This window comes from Rattus norvegicus, chromosome 1 (genome assembly GCF_036323735.1).
Source record: "Rattus norvegicus strain BN/NHsdMcwi chromosome 1, GRCr8, whole genome shotgun sequence".
Classification (NCBI taxonomy): Eukaryota; Metazoa; Chordata; class Mammalia; order Rodentia; family Muridae; genus Rattus; species Rattus norvegicus.
Window position 1 is genome coordinate 261,979,549 of NC_086019.1, and position 18,480 is coordinate 261,998,028.

An 18,480-nucleotide genomic window follows, 5' to 3' on the forward strand; every position below is an offset into this window, starting at 1 on the left:
GCTCCAGGACAGAACTGGGGTCCCTCCCAGGCCTAGGGCATCTAACGCACAAGAGGTCACATTGCTGACTGCCTGGAGCCACATCTGAGCTCAGTTGACTCAAGGAGCAACTCAAGAAACAGCTTTCGCTATTGTCTTCAAGCAGAGAAAGATCTGGTGGCAATGGGGTTAAACGTGTCTAGATCTCAGATCCTACATGAAGCTTTTCGAAACAGTTAACCCCTTAAAGTCACCCCTGACTTAGAACGATAAGGTCTGAGAACACGCCTGTCAGAAGCACAATGATGTTTTCCAAAAACACAATTGTCTTGGAGCTAATCACAATCTTGAGAGGAGAATGGGGCGCAGTTAAGTAACCTGAGGTAGATCTGTACAGAAGAGATCCATGACCTAATAAATGGCCTTGTCTGTTTGCCTTTGGCTTCGAACCTTAAAGCCATTGCAAAGGGAAAATGGCAACGAACACTGAGAAAAACATGGGAGAAGAGGAATTTCTGTGTACATCAGTGCAGCCTCTGCAAACCAGCCTACAGTTTCCTCCATGCACAGAAAGGAGAACTCCCATGCCATCCAGGTTAAGCACTCCAGCCTGTATCAAAAGCAACCTATGCCAGCACAGACCAGACATCATACACCCCAGTGCTGATTGCAATAACTGTTTCCAGTAACTAGCAAGATACAGAGCCAGCCTAGTTATCTGTCAAAAGATGGATGGAGTGGAAACAGGGAGACCGGAAGAGATGGCTCAGTGGTTAGGGGCGTTGCTGCTTTTACAGCAGACCCAGGTTTGGCTCCTAGCACCTACACTGTGGGGCTTACAACCACCTGTAACTCCAGTTCTAGGGGTTCTGACTCCCTCATCTGGATACATAGGCATCTACACATGGTACACATATAAACAAGGAGGCGAACACACACGAACACATTTATAAAAGAAGAATTAATTTGTTTGGTTTTCAGGAAAATGTTTGGAACCAGAAATCATCATGCTGAGTGAAAAAAAAAAAAAAGAGTCAGGTAACTGAGCTAGTGATTTGAGCCTGTAACCCAAGAATTCGAAAGGACAAAACAGGGGGTGTCTGATCACAGGTTCAAGGCTTTCCTGGGACAGAAAGTGAACTCAAGGCCAGCCTAGAAAACTTAGTGAAGCCCTGTCTCAAAACAAAAAGTAAAAAGAAGGTTGAGGATATAATGAAAGAGTGCGTCTCTGGGTGGGAAAGACCTTACTTTCAATCCCCAGTATTGAAAGAAGCAAAAAAAGAGAAAGAGAAGATTGGCAAGCATCACACTGTCATTCTGAGATGGGGCAGAAAGGAGACCTCCCCTTCTTCCTGGATGAGTGAGGAGATGATTAAATGTTGATGTCAGCATCCTTGAGCATATTCAGATGAGCTTCTGCTTCTGTTGAAAAGGATGCTGTGTTTGATTGTGGTCCAAAGCTTTGAAGCACTACTTGGCATCTCCTTCCTTGGAGGTCTCACTGTTTAAACATAACAGATTTGATAGCTTGTTGGTAAGGTGAGGTCCAGCTTGTCTCCACTAGGTCATCTTCATGTGAATCCGGTGGTTATACGGTTTTGTTCTAGGGATATTTCATTTTTTTAATAACGGTTTTAGCTGACATTCATGGAGAGAATGAATCCTTAGAACTGTGCCACTAGTGAAAGGAAATCCTGTCTAGAGTATGTTTCTTTACAAAGCTGTGTCACACCATCCTTTGGGCCCTCTGCTGGAAAAGTAGAATCAAGTCTCAAATAATGCCTTTTAAATTGTATCCTCTAGTATTATAGATGTAGGACAGTACTGTATCATACCTCTGTGGATGTAAAATAGCTTGTACCTGCTTTATGATACGTAGTAGTGACCATGCTAGTAGTAGTGACAGAGCTGTTTTTAATGATGTTGCTCAGAATGTTTTCTTTCCAGATGATGATTGAGAAGCTAATTTAAAAAAAAATGGTGCCAGGTACCACAAGAGTAACAGAACTGTGCTGTTTTCTCGGGTTTTGTTTTTTTACTTTTTTTTTTTTTTTTTTTTTGGTTCTTTTTTTTCGGAGCTGGGGACCGAACCCAGGGCCTTGTGCTTCCTAGGTAAGCGCTCTACCACTGAGCTAAATCCCCAGCCCCTTTTTTTTTTTTTTTTAATGGAGTGTGCTGGATGTCTCTACAGTTTTGTTCAGATGACTGCAGAACCTGGAAAAGCTGTTGCTGCTGTTGATGCATAACACACTGCTATTATTGGTCTTTTTATAAAAATATAAATATATATATACAGATATATAATTTGAATTTTTTGAAACTTTAGCTGTGCTGTCAACTTTGGAAAAAAGTATCCCCGTTTACTGTGTTGAGTTGGCACTGTACAGAAATTAACAGCCATATTGGTCTAGAAATGTTGAACTTAAGTTTTTTCCATTTGTACAGGGGTAACACACTGTATTAAATATGTAAGGTCTTATCTACGTGGGTTTGATTACAAAAACTAATAAAGTATTCTCTAAATTTAAAAAAAAGCTATAAAAAATATAGTATCTTTTTAAATATTTTTAAATATTTTATCTGTTTTATTGGATTGTTTTCTTCTTACTGGGTGCTTTGGGGAGTTATGTCCCCTAGTTCCGGCCACTCTCTGCTTCCTGATGTGGTATGATGTGAGATGCCAACCTCTTCTGCCACCATGAACTCTGCCGTGATGGACTGAGACCTCTGAAATGGAGCCAGAATAAGTCTTTGCTCTCATAAACAGATTCTTCGGGTATTATGTTTGTGAGGTTCATCAGGTTGACTATCGATCACAGGTTAAGTGCAGGGAAACTGAGGCTCAGGGGTTATAGCACTCGTTTCTAGACCATACAGATGACCAGAGACAACATGCTATGGTTTCAGTGTTTCCTTTCGTATCCAGAAATTCGTGTTGAGATTTACTTGGCACTGCAGCTGTGGGGAGAGACAGGGCCTTTAGGAAAGGTTAGGTCATAAGAGGGATCAGTGCCTTCCTGTTGGGAATAGGTTAGTGATCACAAGAGTGGGTGGGCATAAGGTCAGACTACCTGCTGTGATTTGTGGTTGTATGTGTGTTTACTTACTTGTCTTTCACTTTTACCATGTTCTGGTGCTCTTGACAGCTGCTGTTGCTATGCCACTGAGCTCCAGAGCCATGACGCAAAATAAATCTCTCTGCTCTTCAAAAAAAAAAAAAAAAAAAAGAAGGTGACAAAGGTCTAAAGGGAGGGGGAGAGGAGAGCAAGAGAGGATTACAGGAGGGAGAAAAGACAGACAAATGCACGTTCTCTCCCATGCATGGAACCTGGGTTTCTGTTTGAAAATGAAAGTAATGGGAAATAATTAAGGAAGAGGGAAAAAAATCAGGAGGAAGGGGTGGGACGAGGAGGAAGAGTGACAGGCTGAAGAGAAACGTGCAATGATACCTATGGTGTATGACCAAGCCATAAAGAAATTCATTGTTTTGAATGTTAACTCAAAAACTTCAGGGCTGACAAGGTGGCTCGGTTAGGATAGGCAATGGCTACTAAAGCTAGGGACTGGGGTTTAACTCCTGAGATCCACACATTCAAAGGAGAAAACCTGACTCTCCCAAGTGTTCCTTGGTCCTCTACACATGTGCTGTGTTGTGTGCACATAGACACCCAAAGACAGACAGACAAGCAAATAAATGAAATAAAAATTTTATTTAATATTAAACAGATTTTAAAACAACCCGCTGGCACAAATGCCATTAGCGTCTGAGATCAGAACAAGTCTTTATGTTGATAAATATTTGGATCATTTCTCCATGGACTACAGAAAACGGGATTAAATTCCTCAACTTCCCAGCAGTCTGATAGCCAGCACCCTCTTTCATACACTATACACCCAGTCAGACCATATTGATCCACTCACTGGACCGTTAGCTCCCCTCTTCAATGCTACCTTCCTTCAAGGCTTTTGAGTGTGGGCTCTCACAAAGTTGAATGTCAAGCTGCAAACTGACTACATTTTATCTTGCCAAGATCTTCAGAGCATCTCAAATTGGACATTAAGTAATTCATTCCACAATGCACAACAATGTGTGTTGAATTGTTTAGACTTTTTTTTAAAGATTTCTTTTATTTTATATATATGAATACACTGTAGCTGTCCTCAGACACACCAGAAGAGGGCATCGGATCCCATTACTGATGGTTGTGAGAAACCATGTGGTTGCTGGGAATTGAACTTTGGACCTCTGGAAGAGCAGTTAGTGCTCTTAACCACTGAACCATCTCTCCAGACCCACCCCCCAGGCTTCTTAAGACGTTGTGCGTGTGTGAGCGCGCGCGCGCGCGCGCATGGGGTGTGTGTGTGTGTGTGTGTGTGTGTGTGTGTGTGTGTGTGTGTGTGTGTGTGTGTGTGTAGATGAGGGCATCAGATTCCCCTGGACCTGGAGCTATGGACAATCAAGAGCCCCCCACCAGGGCTTGAGAATCTAGCTCAGATTCTCTGGAAGAATAGCAAGTTTACCTAACCACTGAGCATCTCTTCTGCGCCCTGCTCAGGATTTTTATTTCAAGGCTACTTCTACACTAAAACTCATTTCCATACTTTATTCACTGTGGAGTGGTATTATCAATAATCAAAACAAATTAGAAAAGACTGGGGGCTTGTAAGTATTTTTAAGAGATTTTCTTCTAACAAATGGGTACACTGAGACTACCAATGGGGATCCCATTGCTCAATTCTGAAATCTATAGAAAGAGCTTTGATCTTGGAAACAGTTTCTCTGTGCTCTATGGAATTTTTACTGAGGTATACACTTAAGCCCTGGGTGAAAACAGGCTAAACTGAAGAGAGCATTTTTCATGTCGAAGCATCAAATCCTTGTTCGGTTGATGATTAAAACACACGACTAATCATAGCACATATTTAAGGTGGTGGAATATTTATGATCCAGTGCCTGAGAGATGGTGTATTGTGTATTGATTCTACAATTCAGAGACATCTGGATACAATGACTCAAACTGATGCTCTCAAATTATCATGTCAGTGCAAACCCATTTTCCTAAAATCAGCTCGACTCCAGAAGTTGACTTCCATTATGAAAGATGATTTTCTCTAGGTATATGTTAGATGACATAAATAAATCAAAGCTAGCACTCCTTCCTGGGCCATCAAAGCGTATTCTGCCTTGTGGCTGTGTCACTTTGGAACATGCAAAGCTATCCTCACTGCTCCTAACATTTTAGAATTAGCTCATAAAAGGCCAGGTCTAAGTACATATTTGCCAAATGAAATAAAAATTCTCAGTTAGATTCCCTGGGGTTCTGAACAGCTCCTTGCTCCTGTGTTGATGTCTCACAGGAAGCAGCAGCTACGTAGCAAGTTTAGAAGCCTTGGGGGGCCATGAACACTCGGTGGTGCATAGACAAAAGCCTTCCCTTGTCAGAGACTGGGACTGCTAAGCAGTTTTTTATCCATTCATTCATTCATTCATTCATTCATTCATTCATTCGTGTATTTATTTATTGCCTTTGCTCCTTTCTTTCTTTTCTTTTCTTTTTTTTTCTTTTTTCTTTTTTTTTTTTTTTTTTGGCTTTGCCCCTTTAAATCATGTCACCTCCACACCTGTTTTTTCCCCTCCCCTGAATCTACCATAACCATTCTTGTGGCTTTTCTTCCTTGCTTTGCAGAATGTTAACTAAAATGCAAGTGGATGCCCAATGAGTATTTGTAAAAGAAACAAAAAACAATTTGTGAAACTTTGTTACCATGTGTCAGATCACATGTTAAGAGACAAAAAAGTGAGAACAAACATGGCCTCTGACCTGGTGAGGTTAAAGGTCTAGTGGGGAAGGTGAAATTTCAGTGCAATCACCACAGAGCCAAGGCTGCCTGCCATTGCCCTGGGATTCCATAAGGGCTGAGTCATAGTTCTTGGTTGTGGGCAGGAGTCTGATCAGAGTCCTGTGCTGGCCAGCAGATGCTACCTTGACAAAGTAACACTTCAGCTGTGGTTTAATTGTGAGTAAAAGGTAACAAGAGACAGAAGGGCAGACCAGACAGAGCAAGCAACACAAGAAGAGGACATTATAATGAAAAGGAACCATAGATTACCTTTACCAAAAGATGGATGCAAGCCTAAGGCTCAGAGATAATTGTGGAAGAGACATGGAAAGATTCCAGAAGCCAGAGGCCCAGAGAACTTACTATTAATGGATACTGTCCACTCCGCAAGACAGGGAAACCACACCCACACAATCTCAACGATGTGGATGTCTGAACAAGCAGTTAGCACACCAATATGGACGTGGTCCTACCATTGGATGAAGAGCTACAAGTACCCAGTGGCTGCTGAGAGAGGGCCAGTCCATTTAATTAAGGGACAGGATCCCACTTGCCTTATCCAGTTCCAAGTGATCAACCTTGGACATGTGAACACAAAAACGATGATAATTAGACTCAGTAAGTGGTAAGTATTATACATGTATGCATACGTGTGCATGTGCTTGTGCACACCTGTATAGACGTGCAACAATAACAAAGAATATATTGTGAATGTGGGAAGGAGACATAAGAGGGGTTTGAGGGGCAAAGGGTGGGAGTGCTATAGATACAGCGCTCATGGAGGACATGCTCAAAAAATTCCAAAATAAATCAATATTTTTAGAGATGGGCATAGAGTCAGAGACCAGATGGAGGGGACTCTAGAGAAGAGAGGCAGCTTCAGGTCACACAGACTTCTAGCTCCCTATTCCAGAGCATCTGTTTGAGAGCCAGCTCCCAAGAATCGTAGCGTTTTAGGCAGAGAACTGACATAATTGGATTTGGGTTTCAAAGCCAGTGCGGAAAATGACTGATGCGGGGGGAGGAGAGGGACCCAGAACTGCCTGGAAAGAGCAGGGGGGGCGTTAGCCAGAAGGTTAATGGCCATGTGCTGTTATTACCGCGCTCCCTCTGTGTTCCCCTCTCTCTGCTAAACCGGCATCCGTTTCTAAGGGAACAGCACATTTAAAATCCTCTCCTAGAACACGTTTGGCAGCCCACCTCCCGTACCAGCCTTTGGGCGGGCAGAGGTGCTATCTTTATAACAAAACAATGAAAGAAAGATCACCTGCTGCCGCCCTAGAAAATGCTTCCTCTGTGTTCAAGCCGGAGTGAGGAGCGGGGAAGGAAGGAACGAGTCCATCGAAGTTGGATCACAGGGTGCAGAGAGAAATCCGTTACATTGGTAGGATCCAGAGCCAAAGGCTTAAAAGGACTCACTAAGGATTTGCTCTCTAGTCTATGGGCAATGGGGAGCCAGAGGGGATTTCAGAGCAAGGGGAAGGCGTGATCAAAACCATGCTTCACAAAAATCGAGTTGCTTGAGCATAGAAGTGGATTCAAAGAGGAAGGGGCTCACGGCAGAGCTGCTGGCTTGGGATTATCTCAGTAGATCTTAAGAAAGAAACAAACTCAGAAAAACCACCGGGGCAGCAGCTGAGGAGAAGAAGAGAGCGTGTGGGAGACATCTCTGAGAAATAAGATAAACTCCGGATTCTCCTAAAGGTACAGGGGGATCCAGCACAGGACAGCTGAGACGTGGGAACAATAAAAAGCGCCGGATATGAACGGACCTTGCAGAGCGCCTGACACTGTCTTAACTCATGCAATCCTCAAGGGCACTGTGACATCAGGCTCCCCCTTCTAATGCAGTCACAAAGGCACCAAGTGTGTTATGCGGGACACCAAGAGGTTACACAGCATGCCCAAGTACACTCAACCGATAAGCACAGCACACACCACCACAGTGCTTTGAGCTAGGCCACTGTCACAGAGCCCAACCTCTTCATCATGAAGCAAAGCTAAATCTCCAAGACCAGAAACCCAAGGGACCCCGGCAGAAGTCTGGTACGATGAAGAAGGGGGATAACTGGGTACAGAAAAGACTCGGGTAGTGAATCATACATAAGGACTTGAAATTCAGTTCCCTAGGACCCATGTAAAAAGGCTGTCTGAAAAAATTAAGTATTGAGGAAGACTATGGACCCCTAGCCTCCATATTCATGCATGTGCACTCAAAGCACACATGAGTGCTTATGCACATACACAAAAGGAGCTTTGAAGGCATTCGAGAGCAAGGTCGAATCTGGAATCCCCAAGGTCAAGAAGGCAGGGGTAGCTGGAACCACCCTGTTTACTGCAATTAAAGATAAAGATGCCAGCAGGGTGTAAGGAAGGTTGGAAAGTCTCAAGACGACAAAGGGTCAGAGAGGTTTCCTTGAAAGGGGGAAGTCTCTTCTCCTAAAGAAATAGTAAAGATTTATTTATTTATGGGTCTTCAGTTCTGTTCCAATGATCAACCTGTCTCTTTCTGTGCCAATACCATGCAGTTTTCATCACTATTGCTCTGTAGTATAGCTTAATCAGGGATGGTGATTCCCCCAGCCATTCTTTTATTGTTAAGAATTGTTTTCACTATCCTAGACTTTTTGCTTTTCCACACGAAACTGAAAATTGTTCTTTCCATGTCTTTAAAGAATTGTGTTAGAATTCTGATAGGAATTGCATTGAATCTGTAGGTTGCTTTTGGTAGGATGGCCATTTTTACCATGTTAATCCTACCAATCCATGAGCAAGGGAGGTCTTTTCATCTTCTGAGGTCTTCTTCGATGTCTTTCTTGAGAGACTTGAAGTTCTTGTCATATAGTTCTTTTACTTGTTTGGTTAAAGTCACACCGAGGTATTTTATATTATTTGTGACTACTGTGAAGGGTGTTGTTTCCCTATTTTCTTTCTCAGCCCATTTATCATTTGTATAAAGGAAAGCTATTGATTTGAGTAAATTTTATATCCAGCCACTTTGCTGAAGTTGTTTATCAGCTATAGAAGTTCACTGGTAGAACTTTTGGGCTCACTTATGTACATTATCATATCATCTGCAAATAGTGATACTTTGACTTCTTCTTTACCAATTTGTATCCCCTTGACCTCCTTTTGTTGTCTTATTGCTCTAGCTAGTACTTCAAGTACTATATTGAATAGATACAGGGAGAATTAATCAAATTGCTTCAAATATCTCTCCATTTAATTTAATATTGGCTGTTGGTTTGCTGTATATTGTGCGTATATTGTCCTGATCTCTCCAATACTTTTATCATGAAGGGATGTTGCATTTTATCAAATGCTTTTTCAGCATCTAATGAGATGATCATGCAATTTTTTTCTTTGAGTTTGTTTATATAGTGGATTACGTTGATGGATTTCCATATCTTTTTTTTTTTTTTTTTTTTTTTTTTTTGGAGCTGGGGACCGAACCCAGGGCCTTGTGTTTCCTAGGTAAGTGCTCTACCACTGAGCTAAATCCCCAGCCCCCCGGATTTCCATATCTTAAACCATCCCTGCATCCCTGGGGTGAAGCCTATTTGATCACATTGATGATCATTTTGATGTGTTCTTGGATTCCATTTGCTAGAATTTTACTGAGTATTTTTGCATCAATATTTACAAGTGAAATTGGTCTGAGGTTCTCTTTCTTTGCTGGGTCTGTGTGTGGTTTAGGTGTCAGAGTAGTTGTGGCTTCATAGAATAAATTAGGTATTGTTCTTTCGGTTCCTATTTACGGAATAGTGTTGAGGAGTGATGGTATTAGGTCTTCTTTGAAGGTCTGGTAGAATTCTGCACCAAAGTCATCTGGCCCTGGGCTTTTTTTGGTTGGGAGGTTTTTAATGATTTCTAGTTCCTTAGGGGATATAGGAATGTTTAGATGCTCTTGATTTAACTTTGAGGGGAGGGGGAAGAGGAATAGGATGAGGCACTGTCGGAGGGTGATAACGGTTGGACTGTAAAGAAAGATTTAAAGTAATTTTAAAAAGAAAAAAAGAGAAATGGTAAAGATGAAGCAACCATAGGAGACCTCACAGATGGGAGGTGGGAAGAGTGCGGAGCCTCAGGCTGAGGAGGGCTGTCAGCAGCATCCATCCCAAATGTACGAAGTGACTCCCATGCTCCGGTCTCACAAAGCATCCAGGAGAGAATCCTCCTACTAGAGCAGCCTCCAGCAGTGTGGCGACTCAAAGACGAGAGTCCCTGAGCTAAGCCACAGAGCAGGGACCTGTCTACAGATTGGCCACTGGCTTATTTTGATTTGGAAAGAGTCCATTTCCCTCTCAGGGCCTCAGAGCTTCTCTGTGAAGGACTAAACAACCAGCTTAGATAATAGCATGCACCTGAGCAATTCTAATAGTGCAGATGGGAAAATGCATATATTATACTTCTCCAGATTTTTGCAAACCAAATATACAAGGAAAGGAAACATAACTAGTAACTCTGAAGGCCCTCTCGCTGCCTTCCACTTAACAAGCAAGTCAAAGTCATCCGGAAATAAAAATAACTACCCTTCACATCTGCCTTACAAGATATGTCTTCGCTCTTTAATTTTAAAGTCACAGGGAACGTTACATTTTAATTAATGAGCCATGTTTGGCAAGACGTTTCTGCCGATTAGCATCAGGTCAACTCTGTGTGTGTGTGTGTGTGTGTGTGTGTGTGTGTGTGTGTGTGTGTGTGTGTGTGTTTGCACGCATGCGTGCGTGCATGTGCTCGCACGCTCTAAATATACACTGTAGTACAGGTGGGCGAATAGTGACCCCTTTTCTCTGTTGACTCATATGGATCCTGTCACTCCCACCAGTCTTCGATTTCTGACATCTCATCATCAAGGGGCAGCTATCCCTTGACCCAGTCATGGCAAATACAATTCCCTTCCTAACAGGATCACCAGAGTGCCATGCTAAGACTCACAGCCAAGTTTGAAAATGGCAGCTGCCTTCCTGAGTCTGGCATCTACGATACGAGGTGAGGAGTGTATATTGCCTCTCGGATTCCAGCCCAGTCTCCAGGGTCGGGTTGCCAGCTGAAATTCCTGGCTCCACTATGTTCTGGCTGTGCAACCTTGAACATCTCATGTTTTTTTTTTTTTTTTTCTTGGCTCTGGCTTTTGTTATGTGAAATTAGAATTTTTAAATGAGGGAATGATACTGCAGTATTTTTAAAGGACCTGGACACTTAGGAGCTATTCAACACGATAAATGATAATGAGGTTCTGCCTCTCTAGGTGCACTTTAGGGAAAACCCAGGGCCGTAGGCCAAGGTCGTGAGGTAGATAAAGGTGACTGAGCCTAACACCCACAAGCTTGGTAGCTGTGGCCTCTCAGAATCTCTGAGACATCTGAGGGGGGCTGAACCGGAGGTCAAAGATGATCTTGGACAAGCAAGAGAATTCAGATGTCTAGATGTTCTTTCTTAGAATAGGCACCACACCAGGAGAACCAGCGTGGCAGAAACAAGTCAGAATCAGGTTGATAAAGGCTGCATCAAATGCTTGAATTACCCTAGATGCACAAAACACATGAAACTCAAGACGGATGATCAAAATGTGAATGCTTCACTCCTTCTTTAAAAGGGGAACAAAAATACCCTTGGCAGGGAATAGGGAGGCAAAGATTAAAACAGACACAGAAGGAACACCCATTCAGTGCCTGCCCCACATGTGGCCCATACATATACAGCCACCCAATTAGACAAGATGGATGAAGCAAAGAAGTGCAGGCCGACAGGAAGTGAATGTAGATCTCTCCTGAGAGACACAGCCAGAATATGGGAAATACATAGGTGAGTGCCATCAGCAAACCACTGAACTGAGAACGGGACCCCGGTTGAAGGAATCAGAGAAAGAACTGGAAGAGCTCGAAGGAGCTTGAGACCCCATATGAACAACAATGCCAAGCAACCAGAGCTTCCAGGGACTAAACCAATACCTAAAGACTATACATGGACTGACCCTGGACTCTGACCTCATAGGTAGCAATGAATATTCTAGTAAGAGCACCAGTGGAAGGGGAAGCCCTTGGTCCTGCTAAGACTGAACCCCCAGTGAACGTGATTGTTGGGGGGAGGGTGGTAATGGGGGGAGGATGGGGAGGGGAACACCCATAAAGAAAGGGAGGGGGAGGGGCTGGGGGATGTTGGCCCGGAAACCAGGGGAACAACATTTGAAATGTAAATAAGAAAGACTCATGTTAAAAATGAAAAAAAAGGAAGAAAAAAATAAATAAAGGCTGGGCATGGTGCTGGAGCCTAGGCGGGAACAGTTCTAAAGACAGACAGACAGACAGTCAAGAAAACACTTTGGGGACTAAAGAGGTGGGCGTGGGGTGAGCAGAGCCAGAGTGTTAAGACAACAAAGCCAAGATTAAAGACAGCAGCTGATCCAACAGCAAAGGCAATGCACTGGGTTGCTGAGACCTCAGCAAAGGATGGCTCAGCGGTTAAGAGCACCGACCCCTCTTCCAGAGGTCCTGAGTTCAACTCCCAGCAACCACATGGTGACTCACAGCCATCTGTAATGGGATCTCATGCCCTCTTCTGGTGTGTCTGAGAACAGCTACAGTGTACTCATAAAATGAATATATCTTTTTTAAAAAGAAGAATTATGATTTTTGTGGGGTTTAAGCCCAAGGTTGCAGAGTATAAAGCACACAGCAGAAATACAGAAAATGACTAGGGGTTGGGGGAGCTAGGGAAATGTCTCGGTGATTAAGAGCCCTTGCTGCTCTTCCAGAAGTCAAGAGTTCAGGCATCTCACGGCTGGCGCTGGCTCCTCCTCCAAGGGTCCCAACGCCCTCTCCTGGGTCCCAAGGGCAGCTGCACAGCTTTGTGTAAAGGGGAAGAGGGTACAACAAAAAGCAACGTCCTCTTCCCAAGGCAGGGAATGGAGTCCGCTCTGGGTGTCCCATTAGTCTCAGGGGAAAACAGAAAGGTGATATTGTTGATGGTGACAATAAAAAGGGGCAGGAAACACTGTTGCCCTGATTTTCCATCATAGTGACCGCCGTACCCAGAGCCAAAGACTTGCCCCGTTACCGAAGCAAATCCAAGTCAGGTACAGTGTCAGTGTGATAGGGCACCAAGACCCAGCCAGGGCATAGTAGGGAGGTTCTACAGATGTCATCCAGTGACAGTTTACATCATGAGCCATGTACCACCGCTGACACACACCGAGGCCAGTCCAAGGCAATCTCTGTTCTCAGTGCACTATTTGAGGGGCTTATCAGAGCCAGCGCTTCGATCCCAGTAAATGAGCTCTCCCTCTCCTCCTGCCTAGTCTCTGGCTGCCTACACTCAGCTTTCAAGGGACACTGAGTGGCAGCCATGTGGCAGCCCCTGTGTCAGAGATTTCCTGGGGTCCTCCTGGCGTCCCACAGAGTTTCTGTATTTCACCCTCTTTCCAGGTCTGTTGGTGGTCTCTGCTCACTCCAAAGAACCATACTGCCACCTGCTGGCAAAATGCGCAGGTAGCCCCGGGACGCCAGAATGTACTGGAAATTCCCTGGCTCTCTTTGGGGATGACATCCTGACCTAAGAAGGTTTTCCCCGTCCACCGCGGGAAAACACGGCTCTGTTCACTCTGGCTTTCCTGTCCCTCCCGGGCCGGTGCGCTCTTTCTTCTCTTGTTGAGAAAGGTGTGTCCTTCACACCCAAGCCGGACTCAGCGAGTATGATACTGGAAAGAGCCTGACACACAACTCACCCGTTCCCCCAGGAGTTTCGCTCTGCAATGAAACACCACAGCACACAGCGCACACAAGAGCAGCCTTAGATGCTCTAAGACAAAGGCTTTTACGTTTGTTTCGCATGCTAATACGTCAGGATTCACCTTGCCTGTCATGATAACACCGGGTGAAAACCTTTGACATCTGGGGATGTCAAGAGAGCACCATGGTGCTGGTCAGTAGGTTGATGGTATCCCAGCAACGCTGCAATGACATTTCTTTAATGTTTCCGGCTGGATTGAAAGACACGGGTGAGCACAAGGCTCTGACCTGCAATAACACGATCATTTTCATTGGCTCCTCAACAATCAATCAGGAGATGGGACTAGTCTCCATAGGGAACAGGGACTCAAAGGCTTGTGCTGCCAACGGTACAGCTCATACACCGTGAGATCTGCCCTGGAATATGTCCCTAATCCCTGAAATTCTCTCTTGTTATGCACTGTGATGATTATAATGAGAGGAATGTTACGATCAAATTTTCTCTAGTAAGAAAAAAATGATTTTTTTCTTTCGATTTAAAAAAATATTGGGACTGGAAGCCGGAGAGCTGGCTGAGGAGTTAAGAGCATCTGATGCTCTTGCAAGAGGATCCGGGTTTTAGCCCCACATAGTGGCTCGCAAACATCTGTAACTCCAGTCCCAGGGGATCTGATACTCTCTGCTGGTCTCCTCGGGTACTGGGCACACATGTGGTGCACTTACATACGTGCAGGCAAAACATTCATATACAGAAAATAGTGAAATAATTTAAATTAGAAATAGATATTAGAACTAGGATTTAGTAAATAATAATAAAAACAACACACATATTTGTCCGGTATGTGAAAGGCCCTAGAACTTCTCAACAATGAAATACACACACACACACACACACACACACACATATGTGTGTATTAGGAATTTATTTATATATATATAATGGTAGGTAGATTAATGATATATATTATTAATAGAAGGTAAATAGGCAGGTAGATCAGTAGACAGATATTATGATAGAAAGCAACCAAAATGCCCTTCAGTTGGTAAGTGTTTACGAACTGATATGTCTATCCACTGGAACATTATTCAGTGGTTGAAAAGGAAGCTATTGAAAAGGAGAACTTGCCTGCTATGCACAAAGCCCTAAGTACAATCCTCATAGACAGACAGAGATGCAGAGACACAGAGACACACAGAAAATCCTACCAGGGATGAACCTTAAATACATGTTGCTAATGAGAGAATCCCATCTGAACAATCTACATGTTATACGACTCCAATTACGTGCCATCTGGAAAGACAGATCTTTAGAGGCAGTAAAAAGATCAGTGGTTACTTGGAGCTTGCAGGAAAGAAGGCAAGGAGGCTTGAATAGATTGACCTCGGGGGATTATCTTCAGGTAGTGAGACTGTCTCTGTGAGACATTGTTGCCAAACATTTATGACACTAAACTAAGCACTTACCAAAATGCACCGAGCCTTACAGAACCAAGACCGAACCTTAATGTGTGAAAATATTGAATCGATAAATAAAAACTCAGGGGGACATAAGACAAGGTGCAGAATGTGACCTAATAGCCTTCAAAGGGATGAAGCCATCACCTCTGAATGAGAAGGGGAAAGGTTGGGTCTAAGCCTCTTCAGAAATGAAGAAACGGAGTTGTAAGCCAAACAAAAGGAGCTGCGTTAAACAGGGGAAAGGCACCCAGGTTATCAACTGCAGCCCAGACACTAGCTCTGAACAGTGGAGTTACATGGGTGGTGGATGTTAATGAGCCAAGCTTCTCACCAATGAGCAAGCTCACGGGTGAACAAGAAGATCCACCTTGCTCATGGATGACAAGCCACGAGACCTCAGTTTGCAGGAGACCTCAGTTTGAATCATATTTAGCCTAAGGCAGACGCACACAGCCGGTGACCAATAGAAGCATTTGTACAAATATTATAGAAATATGTTGTATGGCTTTGTATGTGTGCACGTATGTCCTCATGCCAGGTGAAAGGGCCTAGAAGCAATGATAATCCAACAGGCAATGGCCAAGAATCCATCCAGTACCAAGAGTTTAGTTTTAAATACCTTCTTCCGAAGAAGTTTAACTCCTTGGAGAAATGTTTAGTCGGGAAATGTACTACACAAGGAAGCATAAAGCATGTTGCAATACCAGTGAGGCAGAAGTGGGGAGGAAACTCCAAAGGGACACAGAAGTCAATGGCAGGGTCCTAATGACGAAAGATGGACCAATTTAGAGAACAAAATGAAGTGACACAAATTACCATCCAAAATTAAAAATAAATATGCACGCGTCTTTGTTGATGTGGAAAACAAAAGAATAGGGATGAATGGTATTTTTACCTCTATTGTTCTCCCTTGAAAATGTAAAACCACAGGTTAATCGTATGAGAAGTGCCAATATGGGGCCAGTTCGTAGAAAAGCTGATCTGCGTTCTTGAAAACTGTCCATGCCATCAAAAACAGAGTACAAGGCTGTCACAACCTGAAGGGACATCACAGCTGAGATGGTTCGTTTTTGTCAACTTGATACAAGATCTGGAAGAAGGGCAATGAGGTTGAGGACCTGTCCCCATCAGATTACCCTGTGGGCGGTCTGTGGGTCGTCTTCTTGACTGATGATGTGTGGAAAGACCTAACCCAAGGTAGATGGTGCCATCCCTGTGCAGGTGGTCTTGGGGTATATAAGAAAGCCAACCAAGAAAGCCAGGAAGAGCAAACCAATAAGAAGTACTCCTCATGTCTTCTGTTTCAAGTTCCTGCCTTGGCTTCCCTCAATGAACTGTGACCTGGGATAAGAGCAACAGAAAACAAATAGAACAGCAGGTGACCGTGATTCTCAGACAGGAAAGTATACCAGATAAACACTAAGAAAAGTATGGTCTCTGGTTATTAATGATGCTTCAGTATTTGTTCATTGTGACAAAAAGGGGGCTCTCTGTATTGTCTCACGGTGAATCTGAGACGGTTCTAAAATGCATTTGGTCTCTTTGAGAGGGGCTTTTATTTATGTGTATGGAGCCTGGAAGTGTGTGTACATTGGTTCAGGGGCTTGCAGAGGCCAGGGAGGGGTGTTGATCCCTCTAGCACCAGAGTCACAGGTACCAAACGTGGGTGCTGAGATGAGAACTCAGGTCCTCTGGGAAAGCAGCAAGCACTCTTAACTACTAAGCCATCTCTCCAACCCTTAATAACATTTGTTTGTTTTTTTAAATAATGATATGGGGATGACTAGGAAGAAATAACGAACACAGGCGAGAGAATTCAATCCAGCAGACGCCTCTCCTTCACTAAACACGCAGGTGGCCTCTCGTACTATCCAGCTCTATTGGGTGACGCTGTGTGTCCTAACAGGGGCTGTGATTTGCGACCACTGTTTCACTCCATCCATACAAACAAGCCATCAAGGATGCCGTTACTGCTTCTGTTTTATGAACGACAAGACAGGAGGTCAGAGAAAATAGATTGGCTGCCCAGCTTTGAAGGCAGTGGGGACACTCCCATTGCACTCCCATTATCTTGTCATCTCTAAACCTGAAATATCTTCACCCACCATGCCAGTAAATACATCTTCTTAGTGATTGCATTCACAGTTGAGACCACAGGTTGTACTGAGTCTCGGAAAGCCATTTGTCTGGTGGGAGAGACATGGGGAAAATTCAACTTTCAAAAAGGAATTTCTTACTGTTTTTGAAAGTGGCATGTGGACCTGGGGTAGGATATGTGGAACTTGAGCTAGGCTCTTGAAACTGGAAGGAAGTGAAAAGATGGAGGGTGTGGGGGGGTTCCTCCAGGCAGGAAAGCTGAAACTGCCTTACAGGACAGCCAGTAGGCAGCACTCCCTTGTGTAATACAGGCTTGACCTGAGCCCAGTGGGGGCTGCTGTCTGTCTATCTCGGCCTTCAGTCTGAACTTCATACAGCGTTTCTTTGTCAGAAACAAGGAAAAACTCTTTAGATTCCCCTGTAATGCTTAAAGCATAGAACATTCTGAGTCGAGAGCCTTATTTAACCAACTGACCTAGTATGTTTCTCAGCTTCTCATGCAGTGATACAAACGCTTAAAAACTGGGAGCTGGGGGCTGGGGATTTAGCTCAGTGGTAGAGCGCTTACCTAGGAAGCGCAAGGCCCTGGGTTCGGTCCCCAGCTCCGAAAAAAAAAAAAAGAACCAAAAAAAAAAAAAAAAACTGGGAGCTGGGGAGTTAGGTGGGCCAGTGATTAGAGTTTGCACTACAAGCTTGAAGACCAGGGTTCCAACTGTCTGAAATCCGCGTAAATGCTAGGTGGCGCAGCAGTCTCGGAAAGCCAAGACAGGCTCCCCAGAGCTTCTAGCTGGCTAGCAGGTCTAGTCATGATCATAAACTCTAGGATCAATTGAGAGTCCCTGACTCAATTAGTAAGGTTGGGGAGACAAAGAGGAAGAATACTGACATCAGCCACAAGCCTCCGCACGTGAGTGCATGTGTGCAAGCACACACACACACACACACACACACACACACACACACAATTAGATGCACACACACACACCACACACATTAGATGCACACACACACACACACACACACACACACACACACACACACACACACGGTTTCAGCTCCTCCCTAAAACTGGATTTTCTCTCTTCCCCTTAGGCCCTCCTCATCCTGACACAAACCAGCTGGAGATGGTAGCTCCAACCAGTTTTATAATGGAAACCCGTTCCCTCCTCCAGCCCAGTCCAATCCCACCAGCACTAACTCAGTTGTCTTAACCATTTGGCTGATGCCAGTGCTACTTTCTTTTCTTTTAAAGCCTTTGGTCTGTTAATTTTAGCTCAGATATCAAGCCTACAAAAATGTATCCTAAAACAAAAATGTATTCTAAGACCAAAATGTATCCTACTAAGTTATAATAAAAAACCCTTGCATATGTTAT

The 18,480-nt window shown here is 43.9% G+C and overlaps 1 long non-coding RNA gene across 1 annotated transcript; it reads left to right on the forward strand.

Moving 5' to 3' along the window:
• Positions 1-6,977: 6,977 nt before the first annotated feature.
• LOC134484100 (uncharacterized) lies at positions 6,978-10,989 on the forward strand. Its single transcript, XR_010061448.1, has 2 exons — positions 6,978-7,866; positions 10,730-10,989. It is a non-coding gene; the product is annotated as an uncharacterized LOC134484100 (long non-coding RNA).
• The last annotated feature ends 7,491 nt before the right edge of the window (positions 10,990-18,480 follow it).